Here is a 16678-nt window from a genome sequence, read left to right on the forward strand (position 1 = left end):
TTCAACCGGAGTTCTCATTTTAATTCCAAAATTACTATTTTTAATTATAGTCATTATATAAGCCTCTTTCTGGAAGAATACTTATCTGAATCTGCTGATTTATAAGAATGACAGTATATGTATGTGCTCCATGCATAGGTAATTTATGCACACATACATCAATACATAGTATAAGTGCATATGCATCGGGTTGCATATTCATGTTAAAGCTAATTCCACTCTCATTTATGGTAATAAAAGTTGGAAGTAATTTCAATGAATTCAGTAGAACAGGGCATATATTACTGAAATCGTGTCTCAACAAGGATCATAAGTTACATGTGTTAGTACAGAGGCTTATATTGGCTGCTTATACTGCTTTGTAATCGCTACTAGCTTACTGGAGCAGGTCAAAATATAATACTTGGAAAGAACTAATAAGTTTTACTGATTTCTACACCCCCATCTCCACTGTAAATGTCTTAGTTTGCAGCTATATTCCTGCATGACCAATGTAACAAATGTAGTTTGAAAAGTGTTATCTTTGCCGGTAAGATAGCAGGAGACAGATCCTGTATAGACATGAAACACTAACTCAGAGTGAGCTCTGCCAGTTTAGGCAAGTTCAAAATCTGGACAGAGATACCTTTTGACATTCAGACACTCTCCAGCCAAAAATTCTCAAAGAGAATGAAACGTGTGAGTGTATGGTGTATAGAGATGTGGAAGAACCAGGAGCAGCCAGAGTGACTTCAGAGGAGACGCTAGGAAAACAACATAACTTATTAGAGAGGAGACATGTTATTGCTGCTCTGGGAAGCAGACATCTGCACCTCTGTGTGGGATGATATAAACCTTACGTTGGATTCCTGAGCACAGAGAGGCCATGTGCAAGTGAGAGGTACATGCAGGCTTCTCAGGCTGTGAACAGCTTGAATACAATGTGCTCCAAACTAACTTGTCTAATACTATCATATGCACAAGAATGCAGAGCTTGTTAATAATATCTACAAAAAAGAGGGCTTCTCTTTCTTCAGAAAGTCACTGTGCAGAGCTTCCAGCCTTCACTGATGTCCTGTAGACTGTTAACCCCTGTGCCTTCCTAGGCATATGCAGGAAAAAATCCTTTAATGAGATCATCTAATAGCTTGCTCTCCCAGCTCTCTGTCTCCGTTTGCTTTAGCAAAAACCCATGTCTTTGCCCAGCATATACAAAAGCTGGTGGAGTAGCTACAGCTTCTGCTGTGCCCATCCTTACCCTTCAGCTATTTCTTCATCTCCTTTTCTTTGTTGAAGAAAACAGTAGGAAACAAATGGAGGAGAACCTATTTTGGAAGCTCTGCAGGCACCAACAGCCACTGCTAGTGAGCGGGTGGTGGTGTTGTGGGAGATAAAGCAGGAATGGAGAAAGATCTGCATGTTGATGATGAAAGGGAAAATGTCTGTATTCTCTGATTCAATTTCTCTGTTCTTAGACTTTTCCCTGTTGTGTTTGAGGGGGCTCCTGTCCCCTCTTTGTCCTGTATTCTGTCATGACGGAAGAAATAACACTTGTAAGGGACAGTTGGAAAGCAGTCTCAATTTCTCACCCAGAACTCCGCAACAGTGATGGGTGAGAACACCCATAACATTTCTGGGAAAAGGATGGGGGTGTTCCCCTCATTCAGACCATGCAGTTCAGCTGTAAGAAAAATAACAGTGCCTCCTCTCACGTTTAGCTGCCAGCACTGCATTACACACTCTGCTCTCTTGCTAGTGCCCTTGAGCAGATGTGAGTCTGGTACGTGCTCCAAGGATGCATTCTTCTTGTGGAGGAAGAGAAGGGCTATCTATAGGTAACTGAGCTGGTTTGGAGCCTAGGAGAGCTGCATGAAAACTCCAGCCGTATCTCTTGACTTTCTGTTTAATTTCAAGCAAGATGTGTAAAGGCATTTTATGCCTCAGTCAGAATAGTAGTTTCTGCCCTCCTGATAAAATTGTGAGAGTAACTGAGTTAATAAAGGCTTGCGTGTATGCTGCCATATTGCAGAACATGTAAGAATTCAGTTCTACAAAATCCTTTTTGTGTCCCTATGGAGGATTATTGCAAAGGTAGTTTTTGAACTGCACTATGCTCCCCTACCTTTTAATTCCTTGTCTTTAAAAAAATCTTCAGTATTCATAACCAATCACTTCCTCCATCAGCAGTCTTTTTATTTACAGTAAAATGGCAATAAAAAGTGAATTACCCTGTTTTCAGAGCTAAAGAGCAGTAGCCACTATTTGATGTCAGCTCCTATCCCATTACCCTTCTGTGTGACTGAAAGAAATCAATTTGTTGTTAAAATGGTGTTTATTTTGTTCTACATCTCAGGCTTATTGCAGGGAGCGGGTGATTTTTGGGGGGCCGTTTTCTGAGTCTGTCCTGTGAGGACATGTTGAGCATGGGTATATACTGCTGCACTCTTCTGGATGGAATTAGAACTGGCCAGACCAGCCTTTTTTGTTGCTAACAGTGGGAGGTGATTGTGGTTCCACCACATGGTAGATGCCTGTGTAAAATCTGTGCAGATTTTACACAGGCATGCTTTAGAAAAATAAAATCTAAATTTTCTTTCGTCTTGTTTCAAGAGGTTCATTGCAATAATATCCCGGGCAGTGCCTAACGACACAGATTCCTTACAACACACTGTATTTTTTTGTATGAGGCCTGTTGGTCATTGTAACAGACCAAGATCATGAAGTGTGCAGCACAAACCAACTGTTACCACTTCAAACTTCAAGATAATAAATACACATGATCATGTTAAGTAATGGAAATATATCAAGTGTTGCACATCTGGTTTCAGGGATGCATATAACCCAGACAAAAACAATAGTCAAACAGGGAAAGTAGAATAATTTCCAGGTCAGTAATAATAACTGTTCACACAACACTCAGGGGAAATCAAGCATGCGTATTTGCATTCAGATATGTACTGCAAACTCAAGAAGTCTGCACACCCTTCTATAAAAGCATGCCAAATTTTCTTTGAAAAGTTGTGGTTTTCATCACATTAATTACATGTTGGATTTGGGTAGAAGACCACCATCGTGACATTACATCAACAACTTTTGCACTAATATAAATACCACAAAGAATCCTGCAAACTAAAAGTGAGCAGGCTCTATCCCAGACATCTCTGCAGAACAGGGTTTAGCAGAACAGACCAGAAATATCACCCTACTTGGCACCCTGCTCCTGAAATTGAGAATACTTCATGAAGCAGTGATGCTCTTCTAGAAATGGAGAAGATATCTTTCTGATTTCCAATTTCTCCTTATAGTGTCTATCTTTATATTAAATCACAGCTCTTTCTTAGATGTATTTCTCATGTGCTTTAACATGGACATAAGTGGAAAATTACTGCAGTGCCTTTGAAAATCCCAAAATTGCACAAATTCTGTAAACAGCAGAGTGCACCCCTTTCCTAACTGAATAGCAAAGGAGAGTCTCGGGGCATTTCAAATGAAGATAAAAATGTTTGATTCTGTGTACAGAAAATACTTTCAAGTGAAACGCACACTGAAAAGAAAACGCTCCCTCCCCAGGGTTTTGGCCTTGCAGCCTCTCTAGGGACTTGACACTGAGTCACAAGTAGAATTTGGATGCTTTATTTGTTGTTGTTCTTGTCAAAAATAATGACATGCTGCCATATTAGTGGAAGAAGGTTACTGTACGGAAGAAATAACTAGGGGTAGTTGGATACTCAAGATAGTTCTATGCTTTATAGAAGCTATGTCTAAGCTAGAGGATAGTCCAAGTTTCTGGATCCAGATACATGGTCCTATATCCATCCTGGTGCAAGAGTCCATTTACAGCCTTCTTGTGTCTGAAGGATTAGTGCCCTAAGGGAGACAAATACATGCACCTATGATTATTTTCATTGCAAACTGCATGGCTTAAAATGTGCCAGAATAGTATAGTTAGGTTGGGTGTGCTTTAAGGCTTTTTCTGTGTAACACCGTGATTGACTTTTTCATCCCACTTTTCCAACCTAGGGGCCTGGCATACACCAAGTGCTACACTTTACTTGGCAGCCATGTGGCTTCTTTGCACTGATGGAAAACACCAGAAATAGTTTGATTAAATGAAGGGGAAAAGCACCTGTATTTTTATTCTCAGTCCTGAGAATTTTTACAGAATCTAAAGTTAAGTAGGGATTAGAAATGTGAGAAAAGGGATGCAAGAATAGAGAAATTAGTGCCGCTGGCATGTAACAGTAAATGTGGTTTGGGAATGCTCAGATATTCAGCATTTATTCCTCCAGCCAGCCCAAAGCATAATACATTATAATTCCAGGTGTTGTTAGTACTTCTTTTTTATCTGTTGTTTACAGTGTGAAAACCAAGCCCAATGTTGCATCTTTACCCTAGGACTGTTATGAGATCTCTCTTATATGGACTGTGGTATGAGGAAAGACTATTCAGGTGATCAAATCATGGCCTTCCCATACATTTCTTCAGGCCTTTTGCCCTGAAAAGCTATCTCTCATTAAAGTGCTAACTTTTGAGTAGCAATACACAGTAGAAGTCTTATTTTATTATTTTTAAAACTGAATGCTGTCTGTGCAGCTTTCTCATGCATGAAATTGACAGTGGCTGTTGGAATTACAAGTCTAATCTGATGAAAGCCTTGAATTCACATCTGCAGGTAACTGAATAGCACTCAGTTTTGTAAACCAGCTAAATAATGGCAGTATTATGCCAAATATCTGACAGGTAGAATACATGTGAATTCTCTTCTGCTGCAAGTATTGAAACATTTCTGAGAACTTAATGTTCATGGCTCCAAAAACTGAAAGTAAAGAATTGTAATCTCATAACTTGCTTCTTTCTGTTGTTTTCTTGTGTTGTGTTGAAACCTGGACTACATTCCAAGATTAAAAGTTAGGATCTTGCATAATTTGTGCACTTCTGCTGTTATTCCCAGATTCTGCTTTCACATAGTAAATGTGCATCTCAGATGAAGTCAATCCATGGTGGGGGAAATGATTTTTTCCAGGTCAATGGTGAACTTCCTCAATAGAAGGACACCTTTAAATGCTTTGCTTTAGCAGCTGTAAAGCAGAAAGATAGATGTTGGGGAATGATGTGTGCTAAAATGGCTCTGAACCTCTCTGCTAAGAACACATCAAGAAAAAAGACCTACAAATCTTCTTTACTGCTTGGATTATTCTGGGTCCATGGTCCATTCTTGCCCTATTTTCATTTCTGGAAGGTAGCTATGGGCTACTGAAAGGCCTTAAATTTTGGAGCAGGAAGAAAGGAGGAACATAAGTCTTATTTAGGGACCTAAACAAGGACAGAAATTTCCTCAGTCGCTCTGGTCCTTCACATGAAACGAACAGAAGAGACACTTTTGGACACAAATAGGGCCAATGCATATTCTCTCTTCTTTCTTATTGCTCTTCTTTACTTAATACTTTTCTTAGTGTTATGGTCCCTCGTGTGGATCAAAATCCAGTTAATAGTTGAAACCAAGGCAGACCTTTAATCTGTGATTTTCTGGTAAACTTTAAATCGAATAGACTCATTTTAAGCTTCTTCAGGTGCAAAACACAATAAATGTGCCTTTGTACTTGTAACCTAAGTCCATTTTCAAGTGATTTGTACTTACTGTTCCAGACCACAGTGGTACTTGCGAGATAGCTGCAGAACTTCAGAGGTGTCAATGAAACAGTCTTTGTCATTCTTGGGATAGAGGAGAATATTGCTGTTCTTGACTTTAGAGAAAGAGAAGGATATTCTCCTCAGATGTAGTCTCTGATATTGTTACGACTTTTAGGTAATTTTCAGAGGTTCTGAATATCCATAACTCCAAATTAAGTCTTTATTTTGTTCTCAGACAATTATGACTCCCATTGTAGCTTCTCCAAGGATCTTCCAGTTATAAGATTATCTGGCAGGGTAGAAAGAGGACTTGCAGCAGCTATGTGGGAGGAAAGCGTTGAACTGCAAAGTGTCAGAACTGGAACTGAGCCCTGATATCCAGAGGTTAAGCAGGTCTGCCTCTCATCTCCCTGATATCATAAACTCAGTATGTTTCTTCAGCTAAACGCAAGGTAGGACAGATTGGATTACAGTGAGTTCCTCAAAAAATCAACACACCATCTTAAATCAGGGACAATACTAACAGAACAAGGATCAGCTTTAGCTGGAGTGCAGGTTTTTGCTGGGAGGGAGGGAGTATAACATGAATCATATTCTACCCAGAGTTCGCAAATCAAAGGCCTACTGAGTTTTTTCGAAGGTCTGCCAGAGTATCTACCAGGGTGCCAAGGGACTTCTGTCTCATGGTGAATTATAAGCAGAAGATAGGTGCAGGCATTGGTTTGACTAAAACATTCAGTTTGAGATACAGTGGAACTTTTTACTGTTTGATTAAAATTCCTCGTGCACAAGCAGTTCCTCTCTTTCACTTTGTCCCAAAGGACTTGATATAGTGAGGTCACTAAGCAAGTGAGCACATAATCTGACTATTTGTTCAGTACATACACCTCCTGCTAGCTGTGCATGAATAGGAGAGATTGAGTCAAAGATCAGAAAAGAATTATGGTGTTGTTGGAATTTGTCTTGCAATGACATCCATATAATGCCATCTTCAGTAAAATTACTTTTGTGTAGGTCAGGGTAAATTGTGCTCCTGTGCTAAAGTAAGTTGTAGGTCTTGTGCTACGTGCTGCAAAGAGCATAATACCTTTTCTCATTTGCAGTTGTTGTTTTAAGGCTGAATTTCTTTTCAGTATTGTTCTCAGAGCTATACATGCAGCTTCCAGTACTGCCTCAATGCCCCAGCTTGTAATATTTTGTGGAAATTAGGTGAGTGAGTGAGAACATTTATGTGTGTAGAGTTACCATCTAATAATGCTAGATTTTATGACATGAGTAAGAGCTATTAAGAAATTGGCTTGTGATTCTTCAGGCATTCCTAACAAAACCCACTGCTGTGAGTCACACCACTGAAATTGGTGGGGTCAGACCTTGCATATGCTCCATTGGTAGTTGTCCAGTGGTCTCTTTACAGAAGCTGGTGGTGGTGACACAGATGTGCTGCGCTGATCAGTGGCCTTGTTTCAGTTTGAAACATGGAACTGTGAATGTTGGAAAGCTGGAGATGAAAGGAATGTGCACCTTTCACATCCCCGTTGAAGGACTATGCCAGGATATGTTTGTTGAGAAGCTTCCAGGGTGAACAGCCATTAGCAGTATTTTTGTGTTGTACCAGAGTCACTGTAAAGTTCTCACACAGGAAGGTGTTGCAAGGAGTGCAACAAGTGTTGCAAGTGCTGCCAGGAGTGCTCCTAGGTGTCCCCTAGGAGCTGGGGAAATCAGGATGATTCTGCTGCAAGACTCTCACATCACACTGTTCTCTGCCATAACAAGGTGTACGCACCAGCAAAAGGCTTGGCACAGAGGAGGGTAAAGTTCTTTCCTGAGGTGAGGGAAGGGAACTCGCCCCACCCCGATGATACTGTTTGAACTTCAAAAGAGCCTCTGTTTGAGACTTCTTGAAATTTCGTGGTAAATTGAGATGCTGCACAGAGCAATTAAATATCAACCTAAAGGTAGAAATGTTTAATCCTTATTTTTAGCACCTTGCATTTTACCTGTGCATTCCACTAGGTGAAGTAGATAAGTGAATAGAATTAGAGGCAGGGAAATGTAGGCATAAAAATAAATCATTTCCTCATAAGCAGGCAGTACATCTGTATTAGATGAGAAGCAAAGAGATTGTACCCTGAAAGCTAACTATCTCTTGGAGCAGTTCCCCAAGGCCATAGTTGGATGTTAACTTAGGGATCACAATACACTCTGAGAAGAAAGAAGAAGTCACTTTACTTTACTTGAAATAAACCTGTCTGGTTTGCATCCAGAAGTGTGATATTTATAGCTTAATAACTCTCTAATGTATTTAACAATGAGGGGTTCTTAATTCTTAAATTCTTTGACATATGTGGGGTTTGGGAGATAGCCTACATGTGCCATGCAAACCTCAACAGAGTTATTTAAAATATCTTGCATAAGGAAACCTTTCTTGAGAATCTCTGTGTAGGTAATAGATGGGCATTACTGCCCTGTGAAGTACATGACGACTTCTCAGGCACTCGGATTCTTGAAGCCTGGGGTTTCTTTCTTAAGCCTGAGGAGGGACAAAGCCTAGCAATGATTTTTGAACCCTGCCATGAGTAAGCAGGCCAGCCACACGTTAATTATTAGTAGGCAGAGACCTCTGCTGGAATTGTTCAGTACTTCAGGGTAACACAGGTTTCTGTTAACAGAACAAAGCTTGGAAAACCCTCCTGTTGAGAAAGGTCAAAGGCCTGGGAAGCACTACATTAGTGGCAGGATAGATATTCTTTATGTGTTTTTTCTCTCTGTTCTTTCTGTGAGAGCTGAATGGCTCTCTTTAAAGAAAATAAATGATCTAACTTGGATCTGTACATGAGCGAGCACAGTAATGGTAACACTTTTGGACCGCCTCTGGGAGAAAACAGTCCATTTGACCTGGTGTCTTGGCAGAAAGCAGAATGTCTATGGTGTGGGCAGTAGTTGCGCAGGAGATGCGCCTTTTGCTAACTTAGGGGACCCCAGGGAGAAGAGAAAGCCCAGCTGGACAAGTCCTAGCAAGTACACCATGGTAGTACCACCAGCATGTGCTAAGTATCTTCAGAGGAGCCAGTAGCTGCATCAACAAATGATCATCAAGATGCTGAAGTCATGATACCTGCGCTAGTCTGTCCTGCAGAAGCTTCCTCATTGATCCTTTGTTGTATTAATAGTTGCAGTGCTTTTGGACACAATGGTACAGTTAGCAGTATGCTGCCAGTTCCTCATCTCAGGGCAGGTTGCATAAAGCTAAGGACTTGATCCAGTAGTTTTTTGCCAGTAGGTTGCAAGCTTTGGTATCTGTCAGAAGCACTGGCTTCCCATTTCTGAAAAGGAAACCAGTTTTGTTCTGGGACAGCACCAGAAATAGCAAACCTCCAAAGCTCCTGAGGTTTGGAGTGTCCACCAGGCATAATTCTGAAGAGCCCTGAGTTTGTCTCCTGACAATAGGATTCAAGCTCAAAACAAAAAGAACATTTCTCATGGAAACCTCAACTCAGAAGTATGTGCTGGTTTTTCCTCCCCAGATCCATAAAAAGTCACAATAAAATGCCTAGCAGCATCTGGAATCTTTGGGGTTGGTCAGTCAGTACCTTGGTCTAGCATGGTACAAACAGCACGATCAATGCAATTTGGAGTAAGTTATGCTGTAAAATGGCCCTCGTGAAGTTTATTAGTTAATGGAAAGATTTCTACAGACTTCAAGTTTTTGATTGTGCTCAAATAGAGCATCTCCACCAGCTACATTGTACATATATATATATATGAGATCACATTCTAACTGTTTCCCTGGCCATTTGCAGCTGCAGCTTTTGCTGCTTTAAACTGAGTGTAGCTGGTGGCCATGTGTCCAAGGAATGGTGGTAAAGTTTTCAGTGTGAGTGACAGTCTGACAGGCTGCTTGGAGAGGCTGGGATATTAACTTTTTAACTAAAGTTTCCCAGTGGACTTCTCATTTTTCTTAGAAAAAATTGCCAGAACTTTCATGGTTTATCCTCAGACCAAAACCAGTTTTGGAATCCCAGCTTTGTAGTATTTCATGATTCTGTCTGCTAGTGTTTCTTTCAGTTAATTTTCATACAAACACATTTCTGCTCCTATTAACCCAAGTAGTCAATACTGAATTCTTGTGGACTACTTCAGTTCACACACATTTCTTTATTTGAATGAATATCCAGAGTCACAGGTTTTCTGATTAAAGAAGAAATCAGATAATCTTGGCCTAAAGCTCTTTCATCCAGCTCCCCACCCCAAGGTCCAGCCTCTACACATAACTGCTTTTTCAGAAGTCCTTCTCAGTGAGTTTTCAGATTCTGTCTCTTCTTATTTGGCCCTGTCTCTTTTGCTTTGGCATACCACTTCTCACACCAGCCCTAGACATATCTTAGGGATTCTTGGGCTGCTTGGCTTTTGATTTTTAGAAGAAACCATGTGTCTTACAAGTTTTGTCTTACACAAAGAACCCATTGACCTACCCATTTCAGTGATGTTTAATAGGCAGAAGATCCTTTCATACTCCTTCCTAACATCATATTTGACTACAGTACACTACAACATGATTTTTCTTTGTAATATCTACACTAACAACATTATTTTTCTGTGGTAAATAGAATATGTGGCCTTGGAATATTTGAAATATACAGAATATATTTCCTCAAGTACAGACTTGCAATCATACAGATTAGCTTCCCTGATATGCCAGAACTAATCATTCAAATATATTTGACATTATTTACCACTGATCATGAATAAAATTCATATTTTGAAACTATGATACTGGGCCTGCAAGTTATTCATTTCTCCAGAGGTAGGCAGTTTTCATAACCTGTCTGTACCTAGCTTTTGCGACAAACATTTGACACAGATGTAGGCCCTACTGGGCTGTGTGCTAGATGTGCAGAGTAAAGAGAAAGTTTCTGATTTCCCTCTATACACTCCACGACAACATTTCCAAACAGCGTGCTGAACTTAGTTTTGTAGTGCTTATCCCTATGAGCGCGCCAATCTGCACTGACGTTTTAAGTTACTTTAGCACTCTGGCGACCATTTTAGTGTTTAAGGAGAAAAATTACTATGAATAAATAAAGTGTTCTAAGTGGCCTCCATGGCATCCTCAAAAATATCCTAAAAGGTCTAGTGATCCAAACTGAGAATTATTTGAGCAGGTTTTGATAGGAATTGGCAGTACAAGCAATGTTCATAGAGAAACACATGGCCAGCTTAGGATAGCAGCTACAAAGCTGCAAATGGATTTGGTTATTTCACAGAGGATCAAACACTAGGCAAAAGTTTACTTACATTGTTGTGCTCAACTCTGATGAAATAATTGAGATTGCAGCTGGAAGGAACATGTAGCTCACTGAATCCTTTAAAATGCCCATTGTTTTTATTAGTATTTTTACCTGTTATGCCCATCATTAGCATTGTAAGGAAAGCAAGAGTTGTCATACATGTATTTCGGAAAGCAAGAAAGCAAGCTAATTTTAGAGAACATTATCTTCCTTTTACACTACAAAAAAGATGCTTAGAAGTACAACGGAAAGCAAGGGTATTTAGAAAGTCTACTTTGGAGGCCACTTTAGAAGCATTTCTATGCTATAAATGATCACAGAAATGAATATGAAAAAATGCAAAGATGAATTTTGAAATTGTAAAGGTTTTGGCAAGTGAGAAGCCCTTTTCACATAGTGTCATCTGTTTTTGCTTTTACACTAAAACAGCCCTGCGGTATCCTTTTAAATAGTGCAGGAGCCCCCAGCTGTGCCTCCCTGACTTCTAGTGAAAACCCCACCAAAATGTAGAAAAAAACTTTCCCTCTTAATAGCAAGAGCCATGCTCCAACAGTGCATGTGTGTATGCTATAATTTAGACCCAGGTTGTGTGATATTTGTAGGTTTTAAGGATTAGAAATGACACCAGTTTTGCCACCATATTGACACGTTTTCTTAGATAAAATACTCAGACTGACCAGCCAGAAAACAGATGCCCAACATTGGCACTCATCAGCCTTAAAGATGGAACGAATTAACATTTTAAAAGCAAATCCATCCCCAGCAGATTTGTTAGCCAAGAAAGCGAAGGCCCCACTGAATCCAGTAGAGATTCAGCTGCTGACATTGCACAGACATATTTGAATGCATGGTGACACAATATCAAGAGACAACATTCAAGTAAGAATCTTTAGTTTGTAGGATTTTTCACGTGGAGGTGTCTCTATTACAACTTTCATTCTACTCAGTCATTTATATTTGGAATTTTTGTAGGACATCTGGGTGATTCAGTCAGTATGTGAACAGACAGTAACAATAAAGCTCCAGGCCTTACAAGCATCACAACATAACCCAGATCCCCATCAACTGCTGTAATAACAACTGTACATGTTCTGACTTGGCTTCTGCTTATTACTGTAGCAGCATCTCCAAATGCTGCTGCCCATTCAGTGGAAGACTGGAGCTGAGCATGCTGTGTGTCAGGGCAGCAACCTTTGACATTTCTGGCAATGAACTACATGCCATGAATCTGGAGACAGGCGTTTAGGTGCTCAAAGCTCTAGTTTTTAAGGGTCTGAAGCATAAGCTACAAATAAAGGAGCTTGCAGGGGCATTTCACTAAGAAAAACAAGAGAAATGGAGCATTTGTCCTTAATCCAAACCAGAGTGGTTACTGACAGAAGAAGGACACTGAGAGGATCAAAGCTGTAGCCAAAAAAAAACGTGGCAGTTAAAAGAGAGGGTGCAGCAGTATCCTCATTCCTACAGACACTTCCCCCTGCAAAACGCCGAGAGACTGCACATAAACATTTTTATTATCATGTCACATGATGGTGCTGCATTGACGGTGATAGATTTTCTGGCAAATGTTTGTGTAGAAAGGCAAACATATGGCAGAGTGATCTACTATGAGACGGATGTTTGGACCTCCGCCCAGCCCTTCAGGGATTCTCAGGATCAGTAAGAACCAGTAGGTTCATTACAGTGTGTGTGTATGAGAGTGTGTGTGTGAGAATGAGTTCATATTCAAGGAAATAAGGGGATGTGTATCTAACATTCTGATGTCTGAAGGTTTACATCAGCTTTGTGTGTGTATACTGCACCAAATACAATTTCGTGTGATGTATGTATAAGTAACGTGTAGTATAAGTTTAATCTTCCAGTTTTTCATTAGTAGCCTGGAGAACTCAAATGCAGAATCTTGCTGGTTGTGCAAATGAGCAGTCAGAATTAATGGGAGTTTTACACCCAGCAGGCTTGTGTGAGTATGCTTCCTTTCATCACCTTCTGCAGCAGAGGAGTGGGTACACCAGGTACACTGGCCAGATCACTCCTTATATTGGTGTCAGCAAAGTTGCACCAACATTTGGCTTATTGACCTTTGTGACAATTACAGTAATTGTAAATTATGTATTTGCTGAGAAATTAATTCCTCACTTTGATTTGTATACAGGTCACTTCATCAGCTTTAGGAAATGAACACAAAATGGGAGCATCTTTTGCCTGTTCATTTAAAGTCTCATTGCTGAAACAAATAAACAAATTGCACAAAGTGCATACAATGGCCAGTACTAGATGTGAAACATGTTATGGTTCTCAATTATAGAATAGCCTGCTGTTACTAGTTCATATTACTGCCCAGAAACTTGATTGTCCATATCCTTTGTTACCAATTGTAATTTTATGTTATGTGGACGTTAGTGATATCCAGGAAATGATTCCTTCTATACTGGATGCTGAAGTCTACATGCTGTGAGTTCCCTAAGCTACCATTGTAAGGTAAAAGCTATCCTTGAAGGCTGGTTGTGGGCAGAGGAGAACACTGCATGGGAAAGCAAACCAACTCATCTGCCATTGCTGCCTGAGACTTGTCCTCCACACAGACGTGTGGAAAAGTTGATCTTTACCTGTTGATAGGGTCCAAAATGACTTCATTCAAGCTCTGCTTAAACTGAGGCTTGCAGACAAAAGGTCTGTGGTGCCTAGCCAGATGTATTCGTTCTTGCCTTTCTACTACTCCTCTGCTGGCTATGCTCCAGAAATTCCCTGTTGACCATTGGACAACAAAAAGCAGCTTTGAGTGTTCAGACTACTTCTCTTTGGGCACCGTGGGCCACATGGCAGCAAACACTGACTTTTATCTTCATAGGGCTAGCATCTGCCTAGTACAGCAAGCAGTCAGACCCCATGGAGTTGCAGAGGGAGGATGCAATACAAGCAATCTCTAGACAGGCAATATGCCCTTTGAAAGTTTCAGTGGGAGGTTTGCCTGAGTAAATCAGGAGCATCGTGTCCAGTGGGAGTAACAGTCTATAAAAACCTGCCCATTATAAGACTATCATTGCCAATTCTGTTTGGCTGCTTCATCTCATAATATTCTCTTTGACTTTCTTAATACTAACCAGCCTAAATATTTTATGCTTGTCTTCCAGCAATATACTAAGCCCCTTGCTGCTACTCAGTGAAGATGATAGGTATTATTTTTCTGTTTATTCTGAAGCATTGTAGTTCTCTGAACTACAGTGGGAAGGTTTGAACTACTGTTTATATTCAATAAGACAGCATCCACTTAAACATAAGTGACAGCTAAAGAAGAAAATAAACAAGTGTCCAGAAATAAGCCATTTGCTTACCAAGTCACTATGTTCTAATTAAATGGTAATGTTGTCACTTGTCTAGAAATATGTACATCTCCTGGCTCATAATAATTTCTCTGCATGTCTGTTAGGGTGTGTATTATTTTGTAATATTTATATTTCCTTTGTATCTTACTGAGAGTTCGCATTTTAGCAACTCAAGTTTCTCAGTGATATGAATCAGAACTTCAGTATCCACAGTAGGTAAAGAGTCATAAACAGTAGCAGAAACAGACCCTTTGACTTCTGAGAGATCTAGTGCATATTGGCTGTTTGCTAGCAAGTGCAGTAGCCCTGATTTATTATTATTCTATTTATTATTTATAAACATATAACTTTCCAAACTCAGAAGAAAACTGTGCCTTCTTTGAAGAGGGCAGTGTTGAGGAAAACAAAGTCAGACTGTGGAGAAAGGGGTACATTATACAACAAAGGGATCACTGAAACACCAGGCAAGGTAATGTTAATTACAAGTTATAATCTTAATTATTATTAAGCGCACTAACATCCTTTCCTCCTCCACATCCTACTCATGACCTTTTCTTCTCATCCTATATACCTCTTTAATTCCAGGCTCTTTACATTCTTACTCTAACCCACACTCATTAGAGATGTGGTAGACCTAATCAGCTGTCCTGGGTGTCTGGGAGGGATGGAGTTTTGGGGAAGGAATTCCAAAGAAATGAGGTTGTGATTCTTGAGAAGCAGGATATGAAGGACGTGTCATGAGCAGGGAGTATAGCCTGGAGATCTCTGAAAGACAAATAGGTGAGCAGGATATTAGGTTTGGCATGGTTAATGGGGAAACAATCAACATGTGGCTGCCACATGACAAGATGTAAGTAGGAAGGGGCACTCTCGCAGGCCATCACAAGAAACGTGATCTGGAGGTAGTGGGTATGTGGAATGTGTGAAGAAATGTGCTTTTAAGAAGCTCTCACAGGAGCCAGCTGGAACCAGTTCCTGCATTGCACAGGGTGGTGTGCTGACCTGTCAGAGAACACTAGAAGGCTTAAGTGATAGCATTTCAGACCAAGTGTGGTGGTGGTGGACACAGCAGCTTCAGTCCCACCCTTCCAGCTTCCTTCACTCCCTGGAAAGGAGTGGCTGCCCAGACTGCTAAGTCCCTCTTTGTTGAGAATGAGTAACTTGCCCCACTTTCTGCCCGGCCGGTGAAGACTTTCTTCCCCTGCAACCTATTAGGCTCAGTATCATATCTACTTCTCCAAGCACTTCCCCATGCCCATTTTCATCCTGGCATCCATCATGGTCATCACCCTCAGCATCACCACAGCCACACAGCCTGAGAACTCTCCTCAACACCTTAAACACCAGCAATATCTCAGTCCTTACCCGCAAGTGCCTTTGAGTACTAGTATCACCCAGTGGTACAAACCAGCCACAATCTCAAGAATCTTCATGCTTGCCACATTATTTCTTTTGTTCCTCAGCTTCTAGCACTGTCATTCAGGTGACACAGACATGAAGATACAAAGCTTCTTAAATAAATATGTCCTGCTGTCCATGTTGGGATGTAATAATTCATTAAGCCACATTCCAAAAAGTACTTTGACGAATGTACCAGAGGACATGTGAGAGAAATCCTTTTCTCCAGTATTTATGAGGGGAAACTACGATGGGGTTAGTGTCATGAATCTGGCACTAAATTTATTGTTCCTGCCAACTCTCAGCATATTTCTCAGCCAATAAATCTCTGAGGCTTTAGATGACACATTTAAAATATTTCTCCAGAGGAGAAATGTCTGTTGCAGGGTTTTTTTCCTAGGTATTATGAGTTTCTTATTTTAGAGATGGGGTTTCTCACCTGGCCATTTGAAGAGGCATTTTATAGATTAGTATATCAAATGGAGATGAGAAGTCCTTAGTTTGCTTGCAATGAATGACACCTCTGCCAAACACTTAAAATTATGGGAACAGCAAAGTAGGCTGTGCGTCTTATCTTCTGTCCAACAAGGTAATCTTCATATCATGTGTAATGTTTACTGCATATTAATGGAAGCGCTAGGTTTTGATGAGTGTTTCTCAACAAGTGACTGCTAAAGCGTTTCACATGCCACAAGAGAAAAAGCAAAGAACAGTGAAGTTGCAAAGTCAGGTAGTCAAACATTGAGAAATGCTTGGGCTCAGGCTGCTGGTGCAACTTTAATTCTGCTGTCTTCTTGGGAGGTTTGTGATACAGTCTTTAATAATCTCTTTCTGGGTTGGTTTGTTTGTTTTATCCCCCAGTACAAAATCTCTGGCTGGTTACCACTTAGACACTCTACTAGGTCATGGAGTCCAGTGTCTTTGAATGCAGTGTCAAGATTTCCACATAAGCTGATGAGTTAATTGGCAGCATAGTAACAGATCATTAGTCTTTGTATGCAGAAGTTACCGTCAGAGAATGAGACACAGTGGGCCACAGAATTTTGTCAGGTCATGTGT

The sequence above is a fragment of the Pezoporus flaviventris genome, unplaced genomic scaffold (assembly GCF_033815535.1).
Source record: "Pezoporus flaviventris isolate CSIRO_AGI_PZ_B2104156 unplaced genomic scaffold, CSIRO_AGI_Pfla_v1 ptg000006l, whole genome shotgun sequence".
Classification (NCBI taxonomy): domain Eukaryota; kingdom Metazoa; phylum Chordata; class Aves; order Psittaciformes; family Psittacidae; genus Pezoporus; species Pezoporus flaviventris.